General features: G+C 37.8%; 1 pseudogene; it reads left to right on the top strand.

Moving 5' to 3' along the window:
• Window positions 1–8488: 8488 nt before the first annotated feature.
• LOC149538311 (uncharacterized) overlaps window positions 8489–16258 on the top strand; it is a 38176-nt pseudogene continuing 30406 nt past the window's right edge.

Here is a 16258-nt window from a genome sequence, read left to right as displayed (position 1 = left end):
TTCTGCATAAAAACTGACCACAACAATTTAAGACATTTCCTCGGGCAAAGGGATCTCAATGATAGGCAGCAGAAATGGGTCAGTAAGTTACAGGCATATGACTTCGATATATCTTATGTTAAGGGCACCCAGAATGTGGTAGCAGATGCCTTGTCACGCAGACCACATCTTAGTTCAATGATTGAGATCTCTGAGAATTGGAAGCATTTGATTATTGCAGAATATGCCAAAGATTCATGGGCATCTAAGATAGTTGATGGGACACTTGTTGATACCAGGTATACACTTGTGGATGAATTGATTATTTACAAGAGCAGGGTATTTTTAGTCCCAGGATCGAAGGTGAGGCAGTTCATTATGCGAGCTCTTCATGATTCACCTATAGCTGGTCACCCCAGATACTTTAAAACATATAGACAGGTGCGAGAACGGTTTACATGGAAAGGACTTAAGAAGGATGTTTTGCAGTATGCTCGTGAGTGTTCCATTTGCCAACAGAATAAACAGGAGCACACTTTTCCAGCAGGGCTGCTACAGCCACTTCCCATTCCATGTCAGAAGTGGGAATGCATATCCATGGACTTCACTACCGGATTGCCCAAGGCTCAAGGACGTGATTGCATTTATGTGGTGGTGGATAGGCTAACAAAATATGCTCATTTCTTTCCCATCACCACTACTTACACCGTAGTACAGGTAGCTGAAGTATTCTTCAGGGAGGTTTTCAGGTTACACTGGATACCCCGCAGTATTGTCAGTGACAGGGATAGTAGATTCTTGAGTCATTTCTGGCAAGAGGTGTTTTGATTATGCGTCACTGAGCTCACACCCAGTACTAGTTATCATCCGCAAATCGATGGACAGACAAAAATTGTAAACAAATGGGTGGAAGGCTACTTGAGGAATTACGTAGCTGATCAGCAGAAGGCTTGGGTAAGATGGATTTATTTGTGTGAGTATTGCTATAACACCACTTTCCATATGTCTATCCAAATGACACCTTTTCGAGCATTATATGGCTATGATACACCCAGTTTCATTGACTTATTGATGAGTGATGTTTGGGTTCCACGTGCTGGGGATTTACTGCAAGAAACTAAAGATATCATTAACTCTCTACGTGATAACATCGCTCGAGCACAGAATCAGTATAAGCAATACGCAGATCAAAAGAGGACGGAGAGAAGCTTTGAGGTGGGCGACATGGTTTACTTAATGCTTCAACCATTTCGACAATCTACTCTCAAAAGGAGTGGGTCAGAGAAGCTTAAACCCAGGTATTATGGACCTTTCAGGATCATTAGGCGAATAGGGGAATTGGCTTATGAACTTGAGCTTCCAGCAGACAGCAAAGTATATAATGTGTTTCATGTATCACATCTCAAAAAGGCATTGGGACAGAATGTGATACCTTCTGCAGTCTTGCCGCCTCTGGATGATGAAGGGAAATTGATCATGGTACCGGAATTCATTTTAGGAAGCAGAGAAAAACAGCTCCGCCGAAGAGTAATCAGAGAATATTTGGTTAAATGGAAGGATCTACCAGTCGAAGATGCTACTTGGGAGAATGAGACCATTTTGCAGCATCCAGCTCTGAGATTGCTTGAGGGCAAGAAATATCTGGAAGGGCGGACTGTCATGTCCCTCTTTTAGCAACATAATTATAACAGGGGATTTGCCTATCATTGACCCTCGTAGGCAAATAATTATGGGAAGAGGGTCGATTCTGTCTTCCAATTAAGTAAGCGGGGCCTACTCATTCCAATATTTAATAAAGGTTGTATTCTAACTTTATAAAGTTAATTATTTAATTTTATAAAGTTAATATTTGTAGTGCAAGATGATTTCGGATAATTTCCAGAAACTTCTCGGCAAGGAGATAAATAGAGGACATAGGGCTCCCTTTTGAAAGCAAGCGATTTGTGGATTCAATTTATTTTTCAATTGAGGAAATTTGTAGCCATTGGTCTGCAGATTCCCATGAGATCTCTGAGAACGAAAACTCTCTTAGATCTGCATAACTGAGGAGGTGGGATATCTTCCGAAGGGTTGCACATTGGAGATGGTCTTCAGCCATTTCATGCTGAAACTATTTTGGATCGTTGCCGGAGTGACGTCTTGGAGCTCCGAGGATTGGTGAAATTAGAATCATTTAGCCAACAACAACAGTCAGGGTATTTGTGAAGAACAAACGATGAGCCAACCAACGCATCAGGAGCAAATTAATCGTGCATCCGTTTGGGAACATTTGATTTCATGAACGGAATCGTTTTAACAAGAAGCGCACTGGATTTACATACTGGTCAAACTTACCCTACAATCTGTGGACTTTACATTCCCGTTGGGGGCGTGATAACCAGCACAATCTTCCCTCATCGCCACCGAATCGCTAGGGATACTGTGGGCACGAAATGATGATCCGTCGGCCGACCAGATGATTGGGATCAGCGGTTAGATTAGCAGATTTCCAAGTTTATTTGCGGAGGGCCGGCAAAAGGTTTAGGGGTGCACTCGTTTCCTATCGGCTTCTTCCCTCCTTGCAACCACTGGCTCCGCCTCTTGACAGAGCGGGTAAGTAGCAGATGAAGCACATCCTTAAGGAACAGGGTAGCCGCGGCAGAAGAAGACACAATCCATCGACCAGCAGACTTCCCACGGCAGGCTGTACAGAGAAGAGACAACCTACATTCCCTCCAACCTAGGATAGCTGAATCAAAATCATTCGATTTCCAGGTTTTGTTTATTGTTCAGTTGTAATGCTTCCAGACTATTATTTTCCAATTAATTGCTAATATAAGTAAGGGAATCATATTTCTTGCATATTCATCGTGGCATAAAGATTCAATGTGATGAATCGACATTATCAAGTATCGTTACTTTAGTGTCTCATCCTGAGAGGTTTACTCAGAGGTGATCCAAGACTGAATGCAGATTGATTGACCCAAAGTGTCGAACTCCTAAAGTAACAAGTTTTTCTTGGGGAGCTGAAGAGGATATAATAACCGGTTAGGGTTATTTCAGTTTGCAGTTCTGTCGCTCTGTTTTGACTGCTCAAAGCTATCCCAGATAGATTACTCAAATATGTAGAGAAATCATTTTTCATCACTTCTACATTAATAAAGGATTTCTCTTGCCCGCTTGTTTGTGGCTCAGTGTGCAATCCTTGCATAAGCTCAAATGCTCTGTCCTAGGTCTTCTTCATTTCGTCCCTTGTTCCTCTAAGTCCTTTCTCAACTTCTTGAATCATCTCCAGCTTCAACTGCATACTCTGGAGCCATTCATTCAGGGGCTCATTTCCTTTTTGCAGAATCTTTGCTTCAGCTGCATCCTTTGCTTTCATCTAAATAACCATTTTTTGGAGGGAAATGCAATCTATACACCTCTCCCTTTCTCAAGCTAAGGCATTACCGTTAGATATAATATTATCCTTCTTGGTTTCTAGTCGAAGGATAATGTTTCCAATTTGATCGATTAGGGAAACTCCATCTACATTGAGTTTCTCGATCCATTCTTTTCCAATCTAACCCAAATGCCTATCTTTCTGGAGCTGTGATATGAAAGCTTGTACCTCTTCTGCTAAAGGATTTTCAGTAGCAGGCACACCAGTAATAGTTTCCAATGGAATAATTAATTGCCTAATAAACCTTCTTAACTCTTCTATTTCATCTTTCATTTTGATCTTTGACAACTTGAGGTTCTCCAGTTGCTCTTCTATCACCTCATTACCCAATTTCCATAGGCATAATTTTGTATCATGTAGAGCCTCTCCAAGATCGATTGAATGTAGAGTGAAGTCCTTTGGTGTCATATCTTCAATTCTCCCTACCTTGTTTGGTTTTGCTACCTCCATAGTTAAGTGCCCTGTTTCTGGATCTTGTCCCACAATTGGCAAGGTCTTCTGCTTTTTAGCTCTCACTATGGAAGATCCTGAGCGAACCGCTTGTGATACAACTCCTTTGAAGGAAAAGTTTCATCTTTCCTTTTCCTCTTCTTTTCCAAAGTGTCTTCGAGGCAAGAATCTTTACTAATCACTTTGGAGGCTGTTCCAAGTGATTCAATGCTGAACATCTTCTTCTTTACTGGAGTCATTGTCACTATAGTTGTGGAAAAGAGGTTCTTCAAATCTTAAGAAAGAAGCTCAGATGAACCTGGAGCTTTTTCTTCTTCTTGAGTTCTCTTTGCAAGATCATTAGACTCAGTGGATTCACTACTACTACTTTTATCATCTCCAATCTCTACTATTTGAATAGGAGAACTAGCGACCTTTAGAACAGGAGCACTTATAGATGGAGTAGGGCTATGATGAAGGGATAAGACAGGGGTACCATGAGGAGATGGAGTTGGAGAAGGCTGAGGGGATGAGGGTAGAGTGGCATGTAGAGATAAGACTGGAGCAAGAGCTCCATCTCTCTGCTCTTCCATTCCTTTTTCAGCTTCAACTTGAGCTCCAATGACTAGTAGTGATCCACCTTGACAGGTTGGGGCTATTGGAATATTCTTTTTTAGGGGTTGATCACCTCCTCCTATGGATTGGGTTGGTCCTTGAGTAGCTATGGTAGTAGCACTGGGTGTGGCACTTTGAGATGAAGTAGGAGTAGCTGTAGGTGGAGAAGCTTGAGTAGTTTTGCTCTTGCTCTAGCATTTCTTAGCTATCCACTCAACCCACTTCCCAGTCCTTTTGATAATTCTTGCCATCATGACATCAAAGTCTTCTTCTGTATCAACATATGGTTTGGAACTAATGGGAGTATTCCTCAGCTTAGTCAAATATGTATTACTGTACATATTTTGACCATCATCTTCTAGTCCCTCCACATCTAAATTTATACCACATGTCTTTACCTGATCAATTGTAAATCTGGCAAAGGCACGATCTCGACTCTCCAATTCGTTCTTACAATCTGCCCAATAATCCTCCATGTTTGTCACATGTTTAATTGTGCTTCCCATTTGGAGTACATCTCTAGCATATCCATTAGGATCAAATAGGGGCCTTACTGCTTCATACTCTTCCAATTTGTATTTACTCTCAAATGCTTTGAGTATATTCTTTGCATCTGAACTGGTTTCTCAACTGTATGCTCCAACTTTTATAGGGAACTCATACCCTTTCTTCCTCAAGTTGGGACTTAGCATGTTCACTTGGATTGCTTGCCTCACTATCTCCATGAGCATGATCATATCATCTGGATACCTGGGTAGCTTCAGTGGAAATCCATCAAACGCTACAAGACGCAAATAAAAAAATGATGAGAACTAAATGAAATAACTGCAAAATTGACCGATAGTCTCCATTACTTCCAGATCGAATCTCCACTTTGGACACCCTTGGAGCTCCCTACAAATCCTCATGGTGAATGCATCATTTACTCGAATATACTCCGCATAACTATTTTGTAATTGCAAGCATGGGTAAAACTCATAACTTTTTACATTATCAGGAAAATTCTCAATTCTAGGGAGTCCTGACCACAATTGAAGTGAAGCCAACATGTATATCCAAAAAGAGGACATATAAAATGAGTTATAAAACTTAGCTGCACTGAGAACCCTAGAAAGATGCTCACTGACCTCATACGCCTAGTCAATAAACTGTGTATCTGAGCAAATAACTTGCACCAAAAAGAAGTACTCCTCTACAAAATTAAAAGCTTCTACCTAACCTTTGAGTCAATACAACAAAACCAAAATGTCAACAATTTTTGGTTTGAGGTTTGTGCCAAAAAGAGTTTTAGGGACTTTACTCTTAGCTCTCCTTGGCTTTTGAAACCAAGCTTGCATGATCTCCTTCCTCTAGACCATCTTCTTTAGAGAGAACTTAGACATAGCTCCTCCCATCGTCAAATCAGAGAACTCCTCCCATTTTGGAATCCGCAAGAAATTCACTAGCACTTGACGATCAATTGAAATCAACACCATTTGATCATGCAATAGAATTTTCTTTGTATCCGGGTTGTAATGATTGATGCATTACAAAATCAACTTTGGAGCTTGTACCGCTAAAGGGAACCCAGCCACTTCCACTAATCCGCTTCCCCGAAGCTTCTCCATTATGGGATGAGCTGGCTCTACTCTTAATCTCTTTTGAAAATCTTGCATATCATAAAAATGGAGTGAAGTATCTGTGATAGTTGACCACGCCGACTTAATTCCACCGAATCCATCGAAACTTGCGAATCTTGTTGCCATTTTATTTGATGTATGATAGCAAAAATTCAAACAATTGCAAATAATACAAGAGGAAAACTCTATAACTTTGAAAATTACTTGAAAGCACTATCCAATACAATAGTATAATAGTAAAACGGTAGTTTGAAAATCTGTTACTTCCCTCTTTATAAAATAACCCTAGATTTTCCCATTGAATTTCAAAAATCGTGCCACATGAGCGAAATTAAGGGTAAATCCGTTGGATTGGTGGATGTAAAGGTTCTAATGGATTTATCTTTGTCTTTTCACTATTTCTATTGGCTCAACAGTAACTTTCATTAATTATCGATTTACTTTCTGTTTCATTCGTCTTTCGAAAAAACAAGAATGGAGTACTTTTTAGGGTAAAATCTGCTTAACTCAATTATGCTCGCAAAAACCTTATCAATTCACTAATTTGCTTCTATTTATTTGCCCAAAATAATCTGCAATCAATTCACATACTTACCATGCTTGCAGGAATGATTTTTCATCAAATGCGAAAAATGACCTTCGAGGGTAGAAAACCCGCGACGGAGAAGCTAAATTTTGATTTTCCTCTTGAGCTTTCATTTTACCTTTTCTACCCTAAGCACTTTACTACAAAGCCCTTGGAAAACATAGAAGAGGCTTTGCAAGCGAAAAATGGGACCCGCTAGAAATTTTACCCTTCTATTTAGGCCTTTGCGGAAAACTTACTTCTTGGTTTGAAGCCCGCCAAAGGAGAAAGTACTTCTGAGTTTTCTGCCGATGTTTATCCTGCTCATCCCAATGAGTTTTAAGTAATTTGCATTATTGAAAACATGATGATATTTGAATGATTTAACCATAATGTGGCTTACCTATCCTTGTTTTAGCCTACAATTAGCAGCTATGGATCCCTGCAGAGTTTCACCTTCTGGGTGCGAAACCTTGTTGTGGAGAAGAAGAAATTTGATTTTCTGCCAATGCCCATCGTTTTACTTCCTCTGCCCTATCCACTTTAATTTAAGCCTTTGAAAAAAAAAATGGACTTCGCAAGTGAAAGGTGGGGCCCACTGGTGCTCCTTATACCTTTACATACTTCTTTTTGGAAAACTAATTTCTAACTTTGGAACTCGCCCCAGAGAAGCTCTTTCCTAATTTTCCACTGATCACTGTTTTGGTTATTTTTCGAACTTTAAAATGATTCTCGCTGTGAAATCATGACATCATTTGAATGATCTTTTCATAACATGATTTGTTTTACTTCAATAAAGCTTACAAATAACATTCGCCAGCCTTTGCAAAAATTCACCTTCGGGGTGCGAAAACCCACTAAGGAGAAGTCAGAATTTGATTTTCTACCAATTTCATTTTCTCTATCTCCAGATTAAATGAGCTGAAAGAAAATCAAATGACGTAGCACAATTTGAGAATCTCTATCGAGTATGGCTCTAAATTACCCCTAAGACTCATGACAATCAAGAAATACCCACCTGAGCTATATGTGACACGGGAGAAGGAAAAAGATGAAAACCTGATGGAGAAACTCAACACCTAAAGAGGAAAGACATATTGACCAGACTTTGACAAAACATGACATTAGTTCACTTTCCACTTTGCAAAATTTGTATATGGTGAAAAGTGGGGCAACACAACTATACTTGTGCAAGATTCAAGTTAATTTCCATCCATTATTTTTGAAATATAATTTCCTACATTAGTTCTTTTCTTTTCACATCTACAACCCATAGACACCTATAGACGTATCCTTGCACCTTCTTCATATCCCTTGCACCTACGTCCCATAACACAATTCCAAATTCCTCTCTTCTACATGATTTAATTCATAGATTTAATAATATTTTTTTCTTTTTACTGCACTCATGCATTGACGCACATTCACTACTTCCAAATGTAAATGATCAAATGCATTGTAGACCATTCACATCTCTGCATCTTTCGTCGCTTTTCAGTACCACGTAACATCAAAACCTACAAAGTGCAATTATATCAAAGTAGAAATAGAATCCTACGTAGCCTGCACTACCTAAGAAGTTGCCCATTTTTGTTGACCAAATTGGGCTGGTTCACACCACTCGAGATTTTCTGGTTTTTCCAAGTTGATATCATCTTTGACGCAATGAATAGAATGTAATAGATATCTAGAAGGGCCAGCCTTAAACATCACACACAAACCAAAAAAGTAAGCTTGGAAAAGTAAGTCAAACTTTGACTATTTAACACTTTTACTCTAGGAATGAAGCATTAGTGTGTGATGTTTAAGCCATTCGATCTAGAAGCTCTACGCCATTGTGTCTACAAAGCCAACGTTTTCTTAGCATAATTTGAATTTGCTGAGCATAGTGCAGCAATCATGGTCCACCCAACTCTCGCTTTCTTTTCATTCATTCTCAGCAATTTCCTTTTGCTTGCCTACTGTGCTTCCCTCTCACATGACGGACTAATTTTGATTAATATCAAAAAGGCCGATTGGAGAGACAGCAGTTATGCTTTGAGCAACTGGAACGAGTCCCACCAAACTCCATGCGCTTGGAAAGGAATTACCTGTGATGAGCTCGACAGAGTTACCACTGTTCATCTCACCGGTGCTTTGATTTCAGGCAATTTGACTTCTGCCATTTGCAACCTTCCCAAGCTCACACAATTGACTCTTCAGAGCAGTGGTTTCACTGCTCTTTCCCCAGACACCCTCTTCAATTGCAAGGGTTTGCAAATGCTCGATTTGTCCAGCAACAGCTTCACTAGAACACTCCCCACTCATATCTCCGAGATGAGTGAGTTGAGAATCTTGAATTTGTCATATAATGATTTCAGCGGCTCCATTCCACCTGCTTTCTTGGGCAATTTAACGCTGCTGGAGATCTTGGATCTGGCGGAAAATGATCTTTCAGGCAGTATGCCTACCGGTTTGATGTCTCTGTCAAATTTGACAGAACTCTCTCTTTATAAAAATAAGTTGTCTGGACGAATTCCGGCGAACATTGGCCAGCTGCAAATGTTATCCACTTTGGATTTGGGTCACAATGAGCTGGAAGGCAGAGTTCCTGATTCGATTGGCAATCTTACATATCTGAGTCTTCTTCAATTGCAAGACAATCGGCTTACCGGATAGATACCTTCTCAGATTGGGAAGCTGCCTCAGTTGAGTAACTTGATGCTCTACAAAAACAACTTCAGTGGCCGGTTGCCCCAGAGTTTGGGCTCATATTCCGATTTCGTTGTCTCTGATGTGTCTCAAAGTGGACTGGAAGGACCTCTGCCGAAGAATCTGTGCAGGGGAGGAGTGTTGTACGGCTTCGTAGCCACTTCCAACAAATTCAAAGGTACATTTCCTTCCTTCTTTGCGGATTGCAAATCTCTGGAGTATCTGTACCTCGACGATAACCAGCTGAGCGTTGAGATTCCAGCGGGGCTATGGGGTTCTGCCAAACTCAAGGGAATGTTTCTAAACAACAATAAGTTCCAAGGCATGATCTCAGCTTCTATTGGCCAGGCGAAGAATCTGACGAGATTGAGGATTAGTAACAATCGGGTGGAAGGAACAATTTCTGCGGAAGTTGGACAGCTGGTTAAACTTCAAGAATTCGAAGCTAGCCACAACAGCTTGTCAGGACCAATTCCGCGTGAGCTCGCAACCTTAAATCTGGTTAGTATTTTCAAGCTCGACCATAACTTCCTCTCACAAGAAATTCTCAAGGAAATAACATCGCTGAAGAATCTCAATCAGCTCAATTTGGGTTACAATCGACATACGGGAGAAATCCCTTTATCTTTTAGCAACATATTTAGTCTTGATTTGTCAAACAATTTGCTTTCTGGAGGGGTTCCTCCCGAATTGGAAGGACTAGATATGAATTTTTTCAATGTTTCAAATAATCACTTGTCTGGGCGAATTCCCGAAGGCTTAGACAAGCCGGCTTAGAAGGAGAGCTTTGTGGGTAACGTGATGCTATGCGGAGGCCGAAATGTGATGTTACCTTCATGCTCCTCTTCCAGCAAAATGTCACGTCGGAGCTTAGCGATCATTGTGGTGTTATCTTTATTTATAGTAGCCATGCTGATCTTGAGCTGCATATATTTTTGTCGCTCCTCGAAGCCAGGCAAGGCAGATGTACAATGGTGCAAGAAGACGCCGTTGCATTCCACAGAAGCGGAGGAGGCATACATCTTTTGCAACTTGAGGGAGAATAAGACGATTGGTTGTAGAGGCACTGGAAAAGCTCATGAGGTAACTCCACACAACGGGCAAGCCGTAGCCTTTGACAAGTTCCCTGAAGTGAGTGTAGATTTCTGAAAGAAGCGGCCATGCCCTCTGAACTAGCAGATAAGAATATAACAGCAAGCAATGGTAGAGTGCGCAAGTACGGAGTGCTCTGTACTTTATAAGTGAAAATCAGGTGCAGACTGTCTTATTGCTGCCGCTTTTAAAAACACAAACTCTTGGATTTTAATAGCATTTGCAGCCCAAAATATACATAGGAAATAACTAGAGTTCGCTGCTACTTAAAGCAGTTTTATTTTATTCACTGAATGTTAATCTAGTTTGGAATGATTAAATGGTATTAAAACTACCAGTTTTTATACATGCTGAGATACTGAAGATTACGGAGCTAACCAGAGCAACCAATGTATTATCCCGCATTTGTAAATGCGCAAACTAATTGGGAGAGTCAAGCAACTAACTGATAGTAAACTAATTAAATAACTGTCTAAACAACTGATTGAAGGAGCAAACTGGAGATCTGGTTTTGCATCGTAGCATTAGTTAGCGACATACTCGCCAGTGCCGTTGATGAAACTCGGAATATGATCTTGAGGCTTTGAACAACTGGAATCTTTGCCACTCACTCTCAATAGGACAAAGTCAAGTGTTTAGAGACAACTCTTATAGACAGAACTTGAATAATGTCATAATTTTATTTTTATTTCTATTTTGATTTTTTAATCTCTAGAGTGATATATGTATGTGTGTTTCTGAAAATAAAATTAGAACGCAAAATTTATTTTCATCCCTCTCCAAAATTTATTGAACAGAGATAATGTCTAAGATTGAGGGTGGAGAGAAGGTAGAGTGGTAGTGGTAAGGGAGGTAGTTTGAAGGCAAGTTTAGAGAGGTTCAACAATTTTTCTTCCGAGGAAGCCCTTGTTTATGAAAAAAGTGCAGAATTTGTTCTTGATGGCAAGATTAAATTGTTAATAGATTCTGGTATAGAAAGGGAAAAAAATCACCAAAATTCTAACTATGGTGTTGTGGATCTTAAGCACCAAGCTGAAGATCCTCCACTCCAAACTTGAGCTTCTCAAGACTATATTCTTGATCAAAGAAATTAGAAGTAATCCCTTTATTCTTATTGTTAGTGTATTTATTTAATTATACTTAGGCTTATTAATCCTTCTTAGTCATCCATGCTTATTTGACACTTGCCTACAGAAGTTGTAATCATTCCGGAGTCTATTAGAGAAGTTTATGTTCTATTTTGACACATCATCCTAGTTAATGGGTTGTGTAATGCCCCACCAAGGGACCCAAAAGAATTAACCTAATTTTCTACTAAGTTTGCCAATCAATTTTTTTATTTTTTTGAAACATGAATGACAACATCATACACCTCAAACACATAGTAGCGGAAGCAATGAGATGTAATCATCTAAAGGATACATAACAAGTTACATTCTTTAAGGATCCCTAGATGTTGAGTCACACTTAAATTAAATTGAAACTAAGTCTAACTACCACCACATCCATACAAATTATAGAAAGTCTAAAGTTGATAATATTCATTTGTTCTAAATGCATTTTGGCAAATCAATTCAAAATGCTCAATCATCTGTTGTACATGTCACATGGTATGAACGGCTCAAAAAGGATATAAAAATGCAAAGATAATGATTCATCAACCTTATTAAATCCATGATACAAGTACATTCAAGTAAATGAAACTAATAACATACATGATACATCTATTCATCACTAAGGATATAACAATCATCGTAAAAGATAACCATCCATCATAAAACATAATTAATCTAAGTGTGTGGTTCCTCCCAACCGTCAATAGCATCATTAGACCATCGTGGGCCCTAGCCATCCTCTGTGCGTAACATCCCAAGTCACCGAAGAGATCATCGGTATTATCATAGTAAGAATGTCACTCCTAAAACATACTACATCATATGCAGAAAGAAATCTAACAAGCTACAACATATGCATGAGAAATCTAATCATACAAAATAAAGCACAAGATGATTCTATAAGTAAATAGCATTGTCTATCACTTGCTAATCATCAATATAAAGAATCATGTTAGCAAATAACATCTAACATAAGATATAATATCCATCATAATGATCCAAGAATAAAAGGAAGGTAAATGCCAACAAAGAATGTGTTGAAGGAGATAAACTCAAGTTGAAATCCAAATGTCAAGAGTACATCATCCAAAAATCACCAATCATCATCAATGAAAATCAATAATCACAATAAGCACATTCAACAATAAGTACACCATTAGAGGTACACACAAACTTTATAGAGGAGACTTAGGCTACATTCTAGGGAGTGTCATCACATGGCTACTTAAGTTACCCTGGACTGGTCTCTCATTAGACCCCGGACCCTCAAGTGTTGAGTTACCCTAGACTAGTTACTCTGAACCCCGGACCCTCAACGTGGCACATGTGGAGCCAGAAAGCCCTCTCATGAAGACGAGGCAATCATCCCATTCCAATCCTTAGTCTATACAAGCACTCAAGGTATGGGCGGGTCAAATATCCCTAACTTATCTTTTTAGTGTGTTTTTCCAAAATTATTAACTACTAAATTATCACTCGTTACTTAACTTCCAATAGGTTACCCTGGTACTGACCACTTTAGGCCCTGGACCCCTACTGCAAGCAACTCCCAAGACATGTACCTAGACAACCTCTCTTAAGAACATAATACACAGTTGTGTCCCATACCACAACATTCATAATCAAACTTGGTTCCTTAACAGGCAACTTGACAATAAGAGGCTACTTCCATCCAAGTACACCTAAATGTTCCACAAGGTAAATCTTATAAATATAAATTTCAATTTGAATCATAGGACATATCATGATATCCAGGCACATAGCATAAAAGAAATATCGCAAAACATTTCAATCTTGTACAAGCGACTAGTAAGCATCAGTAGACAATTCACTATATTCACAACAATTCTCTATGAGTAACTGGAAAGCATTAAGTTGAATCCGCAATATCCATGACATAACCTAATTATAAATTAAATTTAATTAATTCTACAATTAATTAAATTAACTAATGGTTACACGACTATATCAATAACAATACTTCATGTTTATCATGCTCTCAAGTAAGTCCCATTTGTTTTAAATCATTAGAGTTATGCACTTTGATTTTCAAGAAATTCATCTTGAACTAATATTGTAATAATTGCAAAACTTAATTTAATAGCTTCTCTTATTATTTTATCCTAATTAATTCTCTCTTAATTAGATTAAATAATAGATTGCCACTTACAAACCTAAAATATTAATAATGATTTAATTGAGACTTCACTAAATATTGTTATAATTTAAAACTCCCAATTAAAATTATTATTAATAATAGTTTATTGTACATAATTTAAATGGGTAATAATAATAACTCACATTATTTGAATTAAAACTTATGACTCCTTTTAAACAATATTTATTGGCCATGAAACAATTACAAACTCCAACAAAATAAGTATTATTTAATAATTAATTAAATAATACTCATAAATTACTATTATAAATTTATTAAACACAATGATTAATTACTAATATTATATATATTAGTACTACTACCTATATTGATTATTAATTTTGTTAAGCATAATAATATTGCTTTAATTAATATCAATATTAATTCAGTACTATCGTTAATCCTTTCATGAATAGTGGAATTGACAATGTCTGAGCATATCATAATTGTATTAAGAAATATATTTGAATTGATAATACTTCAATTAGAGCTCATGATGAACTCTTCTCAGGAATTGAAGAGAAGGATAGCTCCTCCTAATGGTTCTTCTAAGATCATGACAAAGACTACCTTTATTTCCATGCTAAACTCTTTCTATTTTTTGAAGATTAGATCCTAGGTTCGACATACCAGGAGTTGTGGAAGTTGTCTCCAGTGAAATTGAGCTTCAAACCCATAGTTCCTACTGACAATTAAAATCTCGATTCTCTTCTAAAGAGCCCTAATTTAGAGCAATTCCGTGCATCACATATTTTAACTTCCAGCCCAATTTCATGCTACTTTTTCCTCGTTTCTACTTCCAAGTACTTTTATATGGGTGAGAACAAATGCAACTATCTAGTCCCATGCCTGATAAGCAGTCGTATGTCTATTAGAGAAGTTTAATGTAGTAGTATCATTTCTAACAATACGTGTTTTGATGATAAGTTCTTAGTAGCATCTATTTAATATATAATGGAACAAACATCATTCACTCATTCATTATGAATTGATCTGATTGTTCATCTTTTTAAAATCGAAAGCTCTCATCTAGTTTTATGTTTCTTTCAGGAGTTTCTATTTGAAAAAGTATTTTTCTCCATTCTATGTATTGAAAATTAGAAAAGAGAAAGAAATTGGTGACAGCAGATAACAAAAATTATTTTATTAATCTGGCTGCACACAAACAACCAATTACATAACCTCTATAAATAGAGGTCTTTCAGCTGTTTAGAGCTTACATGTGGATCATCTAATGTGACAGCACTAACACTTCACGTAACAACCTTGCCATGTGTTTGAAGACAAATTCAATTGTGCATACATGTGGTGGAGTTAACTACAGTCCTACAAAACTGATGGCTAGAGAATAGGGAGCAACAGTCAACTATTAAATAGAATAGCAAATTTGGTGCAACAAACTAGTGACTTATTCAAACATCATCCCTTAATTTCTACCACTAAAGACTCTTTCAGTGGGAGAAATTACAATAAGAAATTTAAACATGATAGGTCCTGGCATTAAGCCTTTTGAGGTACACATTTACAACATAGAAATTTTTAGTTTCCCCTATCACTATCACTATGAAAAATTCATTTTTCTTGTTAAGTGGTTTTAGCTTACCACAAACTCTTCAGAAAAAAAAATGCTTTAGGATCTTTCACCCAAACAAGTGGTTTTGGTTTACCACAAACCCTTCAAGACTTTTAGGTTTTTCACCTAAATAAGTGGTTTTGGCTTACCACAAACCGTTCAATAGATTTACTTAAACAAGTGGTTTTAGATTACCACAAACCCTTCAAACTTCACAAAACCATTGATCCAATGATCGGTAAACCAACTCTAAACTTTTCTCTAACAAACTAATATTAAGTCCATATGAAAAATAATCCATCTACCGAGTCACATGGGTACCCAGCTGCTGTGCTCACTAGTTCTCTAGGAATATTTTTCAAATACATGGTTCATCAATACAGTAAAAAATTTTGAGGTGTCGGGTTCAACCTCAATTAAAACAACAACTTCTTAAAAAATCACAGCCCAAAATTGCAAACACACCATTTCCAGCAATATATTTTCCTTCAACAAAACCCTCTAGCAATATTTCTAGCTGAACTTCTAAATGAATCTCCAGCTAAACCTGGATAAACTAGGCTCTGATACCATATTGAAAATTAGAAAAGAGAAAGAAATCGGTGACATCAGATAAAAAAAATTATTTTATTAATCTGGCTGCACACAAACAACCAATTACATAACCTCTATAAATAGAGGACTTCCAGCTGTTTAGAGCTTACATGTGGATCATCTAATGTGACAGCACTAACACTTCTCTTAACAACCTTGCCATGTGTTTGAAGAAAAATTCAATTATGCATACATGTGGTGGAGTTAACTACAGTCCTACAAAACTGATGGCTAGAGAATAGGGAGCAACAATCAACTATTAAACAGAATAGCAGATTTGGTGCAACAAACTAGTGACTTATTCCAGCACTATGGAATTCAGTTAATGTAAGACTTGCTATATGGGCCTTGTAACGCCCCCTTAGAAGATATATATATATTTTTAATCCCAACACCAAACATTACCT

The sequence above is a fragment of the Cupressus sempervirens genome, chromosome 9 (assembly GCF_028749045.1).
Source record: "Cupressus sempervirens isolate cs-2001-9-10 chromosome 9, ASM2874904v1, whole genome shotgun sequence".
NCBI classification, from domain to species: Eukaryota; Viridiplantae; Streptophyta; class Pinopsida; order Cupressales; family Cupressaceae; genus Cupressus; species Cupressus sempervirens.
Note: the sequence above shows the minus strand (reverse complement) of the source record. Positions and strands in the feature narration are given on the sequence as shown.